This window comes from Bidens hawaiensis, unplaced genomic scaffold, assembly GCF_021521415.1.
Source record: "Bidens hawaiensis isolate Kalapana, Puna unplaced genomic scaffold, B.hawaiensis_p1.1 tig00011225_1, whole genome shotgun sequence".
Taxonomy (NCBI): Eukaryota; Viridiplantae; Streptophyta; class Magnoliopsida; order Asterales; family Asteraceae; genus Bidens; species Bidens hawaiensis.
Window position 1 is genome coordinate 55,124 of NW_027491871.1, and position 13,906 is coordinate 69,029.

Consider the following 13,906-nt stretch of genomic DNA (forward strand, 5'->3'; position numbering starts at 1 on the left):
GTTAAAAGTTAGAAGCATTAATACAGTTGGAGGTGGCACGTCGGAAGTACTTGTCTTTTTTATCTTAAATTTTAATAGTAATGGGAAAAATACTCTTTGTGCAAAATCTTGAATTGTTTGACTATTTTCAAAATGTCCTTATAAATAAATTCGAAACCCAATCACATTTAAAATTCTAACTTTCATTTGTTTTACATTTTCAAATCAAAATTTTGAACCCATAACAAGTTTGACGATAAATCTACGTGCATTCTCAAAATTTTAAAATATTCAGCTTACCCATTTTTTACCTGTGACACCCGGTAAATTCCCAATCCCTTAAACCAAGTAATCAACCTAAATATTAGGTAATTATGTTATGTGCGCCCTGCGCGAGCGCGCCATGTTAGTCAGCGCGTGCATTTGTTATGTGCGCCCTGCGCGAGCGCGCCATGTTAGTCAGCGCGTGCATTTGTTATGTGCGCCCTGCGCGAGCGCGCCATGTTAGTCAGCGCGGGCATATTATGTGCGCCCTGCGCGAGCGCGCCATGTTAAGAACCAGCGTGGGCATATGTTATATGCGCCATGCGCGAATGTTTTGGCTTTATGTTTTCATGTACCTTAACGTTATGTTGTCTAATGGGTTGACCGTCACGCATGATGCTAAGGCGGGTGCACCCTAAATCGTTTATGCGCGTGCGGAAGGGAACTAACCTCCCCGCATGGCGGGAACATTGAGAGCTAGTTTGTCTGAAGCTCCAAGATGGAATTGACTTCAACATAACTGATCACTATGTTGAAATACCAAGACCACCTGGAGAATCTACAAATGAAACTCAATGTCCCTAACTGCGAGAAGGTTACGCACCTACCCGCAGCAAAGAAATGTCCTTCACGCAGAAAGCTATGCGCACAAAGTGATACGCACAGAACACTTAGTCTATTCTCCAGACGTAAGGAAATTTCTCCCGCCCAAAAGGAAACAGTAGCGTGTTTCAGAGATTTTCCATTTTTTTTTACTGTACACTGACAAAAGTACCTGAAAAAGCTCACTATAACACGAAAAGTCAACTGTCAGCCACCCTATTCTCACCAACCCCAGACCTGCATGTCCTGACCAAATCAAAATCAAAATCTTTTATCCACTACTCCACTTTTAAATAAATAATAATAATTTCCATACTTTATCATCATTACCCCTAGATATGAAAAGATTACAATCCCCTAAAGCAAGGGATTGTGTTCCCTTGAGTTTGCCTATAAATATGTAACCTAAATTATCACCCAAAACACACTTCAAAGAACTGCAAACTTGCACTAATCCTCTCCCAAGCATCCGTTGTTTTCATTTCCGATCCTGTTACTAGGTAAGCCGAGAATATAACCTTGAGATCTACTTTCCAACCCTTATATTCTCCTATTTCTTGATCTTAATATATATACTTCTTGTTATTTAATCGTATTCTAGACCTTCGATTCCGAGGCCAACACCAAGAAAACCCGAATCTCGATTAATCCCTTAACAAGAACCACAGGTGAGTCTCACAGCCCCTATTTTCACTGTTTTCACTGTTTTTAAACTGTTTTCGGGGCGAGGGACACGTACTTAAATAATGTTTTATCATGGTATACTTACAAGCTATGCAAGCGATTATGTGTTTAAGTTATGTTTCATGATGAGCAATGCAAACGGTTATCTTTGGTTTACGATGTATGTGCGCCAGAATTCGAGTAAGTGATCACTTTACCATTGGAACTCTAAGGGTAGGGACTGCTGGTTTGATCCACCCACTCGTAGGGGTCGCACCTCTTTGCATGGACGAGTGCCTAGTATGGTCATGGGGCAGTACTATGGGTTTGAGCCCGCTCGTAGGGGTCGCGCCTCTTTGCATGGACGAGCGCCTTGTTTTCCGGCACAACGTCCGCGCGTAACCCGCGGGACGGAATTATTGATTAGCTCGTAGTGGCAGCGCCACTTTGCATGGACGAGCACATTTTCCTGAAACGTTCGCGCGTAACCCGCGGGACGGTATTACTTATTTTAGCTCGTAGTGGCAGCGCCACTTTGCATAGACGAGCACAGTTCCCAGAAATGTTCGCGCGTAACCCGCGGAACGATTTTATCAGAATATGTTGATAGAACTATGTTTTACCAAGCATGTGTTTTAATGATGCTATCAGAATTATGTTTCAGAATGATTTGTATCAAGATTATGATGCAATACGATTTATCAAGTTACTAAAACTTGTGAACTCACTCAGTTTATACTGATTCAAATGTTTTTACGTGTCTTTCAGGAGATAACTAGGTAGCGCATGGAGTCACACTTAGAGCACCTCACGCTGAACATCTAAAACTAGCTTTTTGGAAGATTTTAGTTCTATCCCTTCGATGCGCGTGGTTGTTCCCGCCGCGCAAGGGGATATGGCGTGGAAATCTTCAACAGTTTTTATACTTGGATGTTTTTATGTAATTTTTAAACAATGTAATGTATTTGTATTAAACATTTCATGCGCAATGAAAATCTTTGAATGTTTGCAATGGCCCGTGCTTAATTATCAATCCCCACTCGCGCGCGCCCGGCTGTTTCCGCCGCTCACGGCCGGGTGTGACAGATTGGTATCAGAGCACTGGTTATAGCGAACTAGGAAAAGAAGTTTTAACCTAGACTATAACCGTTGGGGAATCGCATGAAATATTTTTCAAAGAAAATATTTTTAAAAGAAACTATACACACACTTAGGAACACGGGTCACACAGTGTAGTAAATAAAGAAAAACATTATGTGCTCAGAGTACATGCGCTAAGTTTGATATATTTTCATTCTCTTTTAAAGCGAGAATGCCTCCAACTAAAGCCAAAGGAATTACCATGACACCCGAGGAACTCGCGGAAATAATCGCGCAAGCAATCGCAACACATGAGGCCAGCAAGGCCGAATCAAGTCAGGGTCGTCAGAATGAGACCCCAGAACCCGAATCAGGAGCCTTGGACAAAGGATGCTCCTACAAGACATTCATGGCCTGTAAGCCTTGGCCATTCAAGGGTACCGAAGGGGCCATTGGGCTCTACAACTGGATTGACAAGATGGAGACAGTTCTCTCCATTAGCGGATGTAGTGAGAACCAGAAGGTCCTTTACGCGACCTGCATGTTCCAAGAGGCAGCTTCGTCTTGGTGGAAGCTTCAAACGAAAACATTGGGGCGAGAAGTTGCTCTCCACAAGACCTGGGAGGAACTGAAGGAAATGATGATGAGAAAGTTCTGCTCTCGCGCAGAAATCCAGAGTCTACAACAGGAATTCTGGAACCACACCATGGTAGGAACGGATATTGACGCCTACAACAACCGGTTCAACGAGCTTTGCCAGTTGGTGCCAGACATGGCAAACACGGAGGAAAAGAAGATCGAGAGGTATATTTTTGGGTTACCTCCTGTTGTTAGGGTTCCGCTCAACGCCGCAGCGCCTCCAACCTTTGATGAGGCGGTAGCGCGGGCCATCACCCTTACAAGGGATACGGTCCGTGCGGGTATGTTGACTACGCGCGGAAACGAGCAGCGAACCTCTGACTCCAAGAGGAAATGGAACTCTCACCACCGAGGGTCCGACTCCAAGCAGCCACCGTTCAAGAAGCAGGAGAGCGCAAGGGCTTACGCGATCCAAGCCGCGGAGCCATCAAGGAAAGGATACAACGGGCCTCGCCCATGGTGCAACAAATGCAAGTATCACCACGAGGGTGAATGCGCAAGAATCGAATGCGCCAAATGTGGCAGACCAGGGCACAAGACGATGAATTGCCGTGTCAGAGAAGCTGGAGCAAGCGACAACTGCTACGCATGCGGAAAGCCAGGGCATTTTAGTCGGGATTGCCCGCAAAGGGGAAACCAAGCTCGCGGGAGAGCTTTTGTGATCGGCGCAGGCGAAGCTAAAGAAGAGCCGAATGTGGTAACCGGTACGTTTTTGCTTAACGGACATTTTGCATCTGTCTTATTTGATACTGGCGCTGACCTAAGTTTTATATCCGCTGAGTTTAAAGACTCCCTAGGCCTAGCAACCAGTAGGCTAGACACGCCTTATACTATAGAACTAGCCAATGGTAGGCAGTTATGCGCGAACGAAAGAACTGAACAATGTGTAATAGTCATGGGAGGTCACGGGTTCAATATTAATTTGTTGCCAATAGACTTGGGAAGTTTTGACATTGTGGTAGGTATGGATTGGTTAGTCGAGAACCGCGCGGAAGTTATTTGCCATGAGAAGCAGGTTCGGATCCCACTGTTGAACGGAGAAACCTTGGTAATTCAAGGGGAAAGAAGGGGAGTTGCGACGAAACTGATTTCGTGCCTAAAGGCGCGTAAGTGCCTAAGGAAAGGGTGCTACGCCTTCCTGGCGCATGTCGTAGAGAAGAAAGGAGATGAGCGAAGAATTGAAGACTTACCAGTAGTGCGCGAATTTCCAGAAGTTTTTCCTGAAGATTTGCCCGGATTACCGCCGCCGCGACAAGTCGAGTTTCGTATTGATTTGGTCCCAGGAGCTGCGCCAGTAGCTCGAGCGCCTTATCGACTAGCTCCATCTGAGATGCAAGAGCTATCCAATCAGTTACAGGAACTATTGGATAAGGGTTTCATACGCCCAAGCTTTTCACCTTGGGGAGCTCCAGTACTGTTTGTTAAGAAGAAGGATGGTTCGTTCCGGATGTGTATTGACTATAGGGAGCTGAACAAGCTGACAGTCAAGAATCGGTACCCCTTACCGAGGATTGACGACTTATTTGACCAGTTGCAAGGATCCAGTTATTATTCGAAGATCGATCTACGCTCCGGATACCTCCAACTTGGGGTCCATGAGGAAGATGTGCCGAAAACAGCCTTCCGAACTAGATACGGCCATTATGAGTTCTTAGTGATACCTTTCGGACTAACTAATGCGCCGGCTGTATTCATGGATCTGATGAACCGCGTGTGCAAACCATACTTGGACAAGTTTGTGATTGTGTTTATAGATGATATTCTGATTTACTCTCGGACCAAGGCCGAACATGAGCAACACCTGAGTTTGATTTTGGAATTGTTGAGGAAAGAAAAGTTGTATGCGAAGTTTTCCAAGTGCGAGTTTTGGCTTAGAGAAGTTCACTTTCTCGGTCACGTTGTAAACGAGAAAGGAATACACGTTGATCCTTCCAAAGTCAAGGCCATCGAAAACTGGGAAGCGCCAAAAACCCCAACTGAGGTGAGGCAATTCCTAGGACTAGCTGGCTACTATCGACGCTTCATTGAGAACTTCTCCAAGATAGCTCTACCTCTGACCGCGCTAACTCAGAAAGACAAGAAGTTTGTTTGGGGCGAAAGTCAGGAAGCAGCGTTTCAAATGTTGAAACAGAAGTTATGTAGTGCGCCAATTTTGTCTTTGCCCGAGGGGACGGATGACATCGTTGTTTACTGCGACGCTTCACATCAGGGACTTGGATGTGTCTTTATGCAGCGAGACAAAGTCATAGCGTATGCCTCGCGCCAACTCAAGACCAATGAAAAGAACTACACAACGCATGATCTGGAACTTGGAGCGGTTGTCTTCGCGCTAAAGATTTGGCGCCATTACCTCTATGGTACAAAGTGTGTAATCTTTACGGATCACAAGAGCCTTCAACATATATTTGATCAAAAGGATTTAAACATGAGGCAACGAAGATGGGTGGAGTTGTTGAATGATTATGATTGTGAAATTAAGTACCACCCTGGAAAGGCGAATGTGGTAGCAGACGCGCTAAGTAGGAAGGAGCGAATAAAAACGCTACGAGTCAAGGCTCTAAGGTTGACCATTCACGCAGATCTCTCTACCCGCATCCGAGACGCTCAGCAAGAAGCCTTGAAACCAGAGTTTGTTAAAAACGAATCCCTTGGGGGTATGATTAAGAGTTTGGAACTTAAAGAGAACGACAATCTATATTTCGCTAACCGCATATGGGTCCCTCTCAGGGGAGGATTGCGCGAGCAAGTACTAAACGAAGCTCACAAGACGCGGTATTCCGTACATCCTGGCGCAGACAAGATGTACCAAGATGTTAAAACGCTGTATTGGTGGCCCAATCTTAAAGGCGCCATCGCGACGTATGTCAGTAAATGCCTGACGTGTTCGAAGGTGAAGGCTGAATACCAGAAACCATCAGGGTTGCTTCAACAGCCAGAAATTCCCATGTGGAAGTGGGAACAAATCTCTATGGACTTCATCACCAAACTGCCAAGGACACCTGGGGGTTACGACAAGATCTGGGTTATTGTGGATCGGCTAACTAAGTCAGCGCACTTCCTGCCGATCAAGGAAATCGATAAGATGGAAAAGTTAGCCCGATTGTATATTCGAGAAGTAGTTTCAAAACATGGAGTCCCAGTGTCCATCATTTCTGATAGAGATAGTCGGTTCACCTCAAGATTTTGGAGATCGTTACAAGGGGCTTTAGGTACTCGTCTTGACATGAGTACGGCATATCATCCCCAAACAGATGGACAAAGCGAGCGAACAATCCAGACATTGGAAGATATGCTGCGCGCGTGCGCAATCTATTTCGGTGGTAGCTGGGATACTCATCTCCCATTGGTTGAATTTTCTTACAACAACAGTTATCACACAAGCATCAAGGCTGCGCCGTTCGAAGCTTTGTATGGGCGCAAGTGTAGATCCCCACTGTGCTGGGCTGAAGTGGGTGACAAGCAAATGACTGGTCCAGAATTGATCCAAGAAACAACAGACAAGATTTTTCAGATAAGGGATCGCCTTAAGACAGCGCGCAATAGACAGAAGAGCTACGCATATGTGCGAAGGAAACCATTGGAATTTCAAGTAGGGGATAAAGTACTTTTGAAAGTCTCTCCATGGAAAGGAGTCCCCCGTTTCGGCAAGCGAGGAAAGTTGAATCCGCGCTTCATCGGACCATTTGAGATCCTGGAAAGGATCGGTCCGGTTGCTTATAAACTCCGTTTACCCGCCGAACTCAGTGGAGTTCATGATACGTTTCATGTGTCCAACCTCAAAAAATGTTTATCTGATGAAACGTTGATTTTACCGTTGGAAGAGGTTCACATCGACAAACAACTGCACTTCGTAGAAGAGCCTATAGCCGTAACCGATTGGAAAGAACAAAAGTTACGCAGAAGCAGAATCAAGTTAGTAAAGGTTCAATGGAACTCGAGGCGTGGGCCTGAATTCACTTGGGAAAGAGAAGACCAGATGCGCATGAAATACCCACACCTCTTTCAGAGCATGGCTTCTGCCAGCAACGTCTCCTAAATTTCGGGACGAAATTCGCTTAACAGGGGGAGAATGTGACACCCGGTAAATTCCCAATCCCTTAAACCAAGTAATCAACCTAAATATTAGGTAATTATGTTATGTGCGCCCTGCGCGAGCGCGCCATGTTAGTCAGCGCGTGCATTTGTTATGTGCGCCCTGCGCGAGCGCGCCATGTTAGTCAGCGCGTGCATTTGTTATGTGCGCCCTGCGCGAGCGCGCCATGTTAGTCAGCGCGGGCATATTATGTGCGCCCTGCGCGAGCGCGCCATGTTAAGAACCAGCGTGGGCATATGTTATATGCGCCATGCGCGAATGTTTTGGCTTTATGTTTTCATGTACCTTAACGTTATGTTGTCTAATGGGTTGACCGTCACGCATGATGCTAAGGCGGGTGCACCCTAAATCGTTTATGCGCGTGCGGAAGGGAACTAACCTCCCCGCATGGCGGGAACATTGAGAGCTAGTTTGTCTGAAGCTCCAAGATGGAATTGACTTCAACATAACTGATCACTATGTTGAAATACCAAGACCACCTGGAGAATCTACAAATGAAACTCAATATCCCTAACTGCGAGAAGGTTACGCACCTACCCGCAGCAAAGAAATGCCCTTCACGCAGAAAGCTATGCGCACAAAGTGATACGCACAGAACACTTAGTCTATTCTCCAGACGTAAGGAGATTACTCCCGCCCAAAAGGAAACAGTAGCGTGTTTCAGAGATTTTCCATTTTTTTTTACTGTACACTGACAAAAGTACCTGAAAAAGCTCACTGTAACACGAAAAGTCAACTGTCAGCCACCCTATTCTCACCAACCCCAGACCTGCATGTCCTGACCAAATCAAAATCAAAATCTTTTATCCACTACTCCACTTTTAAATAAATAATAATAATTTCCATACTTTATCATCATTACCCCTAGATATGAAAAGATTACAATCCCCTAAAGCAAGGGATTGTGTTCCCTTGAGTTTGCCTATAAATATGTAACCTAAATTATCACCCAAAACACACTTCAAAGAACTGCAAACTTGCACTAATCCTCTCCCAAGCATCCGTTGTTTTCATTTCCGATCCTGTTACTAGGTAAGCCGAGAATATAACCTTGAGATCTACTTTCCAACCCTTATATTCTCCTATTTCTTGATCTTAATATATATACTTCTTGTTATTTAATCGTATTCTAGACCTTCGATTCCGAGGCCAACACCAAGAAAACCCGAATCTCGATTAATCCCTTAACAAGAACCACAGGTGAGTCTCACAGCCCCTATTTTCACTGTTTTCACTGTTTTTAAACTGTTTTCGGGGCGAGGGACACGTACTTAAATAATGTTTTATCATGGTATACTTACAAGCTATGCAAGCGATTATGTGTTTAAGTTATGTTTCATGATGAGCAATGCAAACGGTTATCTTTGGTTTACGATGTATGTGCGCCAGAATTCGAGTAAGTGATCACTTTACCATTGGAACTCTAAGGGTAGGGACTGCTGGTTTGATCCACCCACTCGTAGGGGTCGCACCTCTTTGCATGGACGAGTGCCTAGTATGGTCATGGGGCAGTACTATGGGTTTGAGCCCGCTCGTAGGGGTCGCGCCTCTTTGCATGGACGAGCGCCTTGTTTTCCGGCACAACGTCCGCGCGTAACCCGCGGGACGGAATTATTGATTAGCTCGTAGTGGCAGCGCCACTTTGCATGGACGAGCACATTTTCCTGAAACGTTCGCAGCGTAACCCGCGGGACGGTATTACTTATTTTAGCTCGTAGTGGCAGCGCCACTTTGCATAGACGAGCACAGTTCCCAGAAATGTTCGCGCGTAACCCGCGGAACGATTTTATCAGAATATGTTGATAGAACTATGTTTTACCAAGCATGTGTTTTAATGATGCTATCAGAATTATGTTTCAGAATGATTTGTATCAAGATTATGATGCAATACGATTTATCAAGTTACTAAAACTTGTGAACTCACTCAGTTTATACTGATTCAAATGTTTTTACGTGTCTTTCAGGAATAACTAGGTAGCGCATGGAGTCACACTTAGAGCACCTCACGCTGAACATCTAAAACTAGCTTTTTGGAAGATTTTAGTTCTATCCCTTCGATGCGCGTGGTTGTTCCCGCCGCGCAAGGGGATATGGCGTGGAAATCTTCAACAGTTTTTATACTTGGATGTTTTTATGTAATTTTTAAACAATGTAATGTATTTGTATTAAACATTTCATGCGCAATGAAAATCTTTGAATGTTTGCAATGGCCCGTGCTTAATTATCAATCCCCACTCGCGCGCGCCCGGCTGTTTCCGCCGCTCAGGGCCGGGTGTGACATTACCTGTAACAAGTTTGAGCAAAATGTAGTTAATTTGTACCAAACGATCTATTTATCAACTTTTAACCAGTAAAAATCAAATTTAAGTTTTACAAAAACCCGAAGCAATCCTTGATAAAAAAAACCCAAAAAACTATATATGATAAACTTTATTATATTTGAAAGTGATTGGTATATAGTATCCTTACAATGTAACACATATATGTATAGTTTACTAAATTAAGCGAAAAAATAAATAGATTGATCTAAATCATACATTCATAATTTATAAATTTATATGACAACGTAAAAAAAACAATAGATAAATGGATTATTTTTTACAAATTGAGTCACCTTTTAAGCACATATTTATAATTTAATGATTAAAAATTTAATTTATAAATTGGAAGCATATTAGAGTTTTTTTATTTACGATTTTCAACAATATACATAGTATAATATGTTAATGATAACATTTAAAATTATATTCTTTTCAATATTTAACAAACACGGTTTGTTGTTGATTTTTGGATTTCACCAAGTATGTTGTGAAATATATTCTAACAATGTGTAGTAGTATAATATGTAAGTATTTATTTTTTTTATAAAAGTGTATATATATATATATATAATATAAATGGAGTGTAAAAGAAAAGTGAATAATTATTAATCTATGACATATATTAGTTTTGGAGGGAAAAAGCTTATGAAGATTAACCACAAATTGACACGTGTCTATAATTATTTTACTTTATTAGAATAGGTAGACACACACACACACAAACACACACTGACACACACACATGCACACACACATGTGTGTGTGCGCGCGCTCCCGAGTAACCATACATTTACCTTTAGATCTTCAATGCTACAACCTTTATATATTCAACATGAGCTTCTTCCTCTTCGTTTCAGCTTTTCTTTTTATAGAGTTCACGAGCACGCCCCGTTAAATCAGAGATGTCTTTCACAATGATTTCAAGTTAGGCATCCTGTTCTTTTTTGCTCTCTATAGTCGGCTGACTTTTGAGTCCAAACTTTTAATTTTCTTCTTGACCTCTGGATTGAGTGTAGATGAAGGCAATTGGCTTTGGCTTTGATTTTGTCTCTCCCGACCGTACAAAATGGTTAGTTTGAGATAACAAAGCCGTTATCTATATCGTTAAAAATTATATGAGAATGCGCATTCGAACTGGGTTGTGGCGAGATATAATCATTAGATGTTGACTTTTTCAACCGTTTAGACAAACGGCCCATCAACTGGTCGAGATTGCACTTTGATCTTTGTTTCAAAAGTTCCATTGGCCTTTGCATATTAAGCTAGTGGTTGTGCTCAAATTTATATTGTGTGAGAGCTTAAACTAAGACGTCTATGTCACTTGCACTGTTTGAATGAGTATTAGAAACTTGGTTGAAGATAGAGTTTGGAATAACGTGTTGTTTGGTTTTCATGGATTCATATTTGTTGTATGGATTATGTAGAAGATGAAGAATATAACATATGTCAAAGATAAAGAGATGAAGATGTAAAAAAATATTGGTTTGGTTATTTAGAAAGAAAAAACAATTTTTTTTGAAAAACATTTCATTGGCTTTTTCTTGGAAACAAACACCACCTAAAGAAATATGTAATTTTCTTAGCATTATTTGGTTTCCTATTTTATTGTAACTTAGTCACCAAGCTAGGTTTTCAGTATTAAATACTTTGTAATTCTGAATCAGTTTAATGAAATCAATACACGAACCTTAAAATAGTTTTCATGGTATCAGAGCGTAATCTCTACCGCTCGAAACCTAAACCAAAGCCAACATCAATAATCCTAAAGAGCTATAGTCGGAGTCAATCGTTACAGCCCTATTTCAGGAGTTACAGAATATCAGTATAAGATGTTTCTAAAACATATTGCCAATAGCAAAAATGAAATGACACCAATCGCCAACATAGGAGAAATATCTCACACGAGTAGCGATTAGATTATTGACTCGGGTGCAATCGATCATATAACTCATCACGGTGATTTGCTTGAAAACGTAAAAAACATATTCTCATGGGTTACTTGTAGTTATACTTAATGGGGACTCTGTTTCGGTTACGGGAAAAGGCAAGGCAATGTTGTAAAAGTAGACTTACCATGGTTATTCACGAGCCAAGACAAGTAAAACAAACCTAAATATAAGCAAAAAGGAAAGTGAGTTTTCATCCCACATTGGTGTAGGAAAAAACAAAAATCATTCCACCTTGTGATATAAATAAAAAAGTAGGTTATTGTCCCACTTCGCTATATTACAAAACTTGTAAGCTCTTTATAAGGAAGAGAACTCATATTCTTATATTACAAGACACTCTTAGTGGTCCTACAAGGGCTCAAATCACCTGACATACACAGGCTCGGGCGGTGAGTGCAATGTGACGCTTTTTTGAAAATTAGTTTCGTAGCGTTACGCGACAGTTAAACCCAAGCCTCGTCGCGATACCCGAAGGTCTATAATTATCTTCGCGCTACACGACGTGTACTTAAATAATCATTTGCGCTACGCATCGTGATGATTACGCACACGTGACACGTGGCATGCCACGTGGCATAGCTAGGGCTGACTCGACAACCTTATGATTCCGTCACGCTACACGAAGCCATTTGTTTGTTGTTTTCACGATACGCGATGAGACCAAATTTCAGCTATAAAAAGGGTGGAATCCAGACTTCATTCCTCGTCCCAAATCATTGCTCTTTTTTCACATTTTCTTACATTAAGGTCTTAGTATAATACCTCGATTAGTCGTAACCAATCCGATCGAAAGAAGCTTTGTACACGAATCCAAAAGCTCTGCCTGAACAAGATAAGACTTTGTACCATCGTGTAAAGTTTCTAATATCATGATTATCATTATGATTATCGATTTATACTAATATAGATATACTACATTGTGTTTAACTAGGTGCTTAATACCAAGAAGCTCATTATTTATAAACTTTCAAGGTGAGACATTCGAGATTTTGTATAACTCTCATTTGTGTGAGATAACTAGTTTTCCAATACTGTCATGATGATTTTTAAACTTATTAAACTCATGATAGATAGTCAAATGCTTTCGAAAGGTTTCAATTAAATTTCAGTGATTAAGTTTCTGTAAACTTACGGGATGGTTACTAATGGTATTGTGAGGTTTTGTATACAAGGCTTTCCTAATGGGCTATTACACGTTACTTACTGGACAAGTGTTAGCCAATAAGCAATATGACCACAGTCATAGATACGGTCGAGTAACAAGTACCTTTCGGTAATTTGTAAGCGGACAACTGGTGTAAAAACATCTTAATGATGTAGCTGTAAAAATGTGTCATTTACAAATGAATGCACCCAGCAGTATATCTTGCTGATCAAATATATTTAAACATGTTTCAGGTGATTTGTTAGAGACACATGAATGATGCAAGCGGGCTTCAGCTTAAACGAGTGGCTTGTCACCAGAATAATAAAATATGTTTTGTAAATTAGGGTTTATCCTTATAAAACCAAGTTTTATGAAAACTACGTTGATGGATCTTGGTGTTATAATATTACTATACATGATCCTTTGGATTCAGCTAAGTACCTCCACCGCTTCAGGCATGAGCAAAGAAAAAGTATCAAATGCAAAATGTACAAACACATGTTGGTTGTAAAGACACGCCTTATTGTATTTAGTCACATTGCATGAAGCAGTTTTTAGAGCAGTCTGGCCGACCGTGAAACCACTATTCCTCATGCCCACAAGGGAAACCCCTGTAAGGTCCACACAAGTATGTTTCCCTCCAAAGCTGATAATGTCGGTGGGTCTGGGTGTTGATCTTCCTTTCAACGGAACGAACAAGAAGTTTACAGGTGCTTTTTTTTAACCGATATATCGGCGCACTTAATTATGTAAAAATGAACGCCCCTAACCAAGTGGTGTGGAGCGTGCTCCTAAAGAAGTGTACAACGTGCTCCCAAAGAAGTCCAGACACTCATGGCGACAAACAAGACATATCTCATCAATTGAGAATATGGGAATAATTAGTCAATGCTTAAAGATTGTACGATACACCCACATGTGAAATATGTTAAACAAACACATCTATAAAATTAATAAAAAAAAATCTTGAACATGTAATGCTCGTAATATTAAAAAAAATAGCCTTAATATAAATATGTATAGTAAGCAGTGTTTTGAAACCTGGCCCGGCCGGTCGGACCGGGACCCGGTACTGATACCAGGCCGGGTGAGGGTATTTGGCCCGATTTCTAAAAACCCGGCCAGGCTTTGCGGGTGGCGGCCAGCCCGGACCCGGTGACCCGGCGGG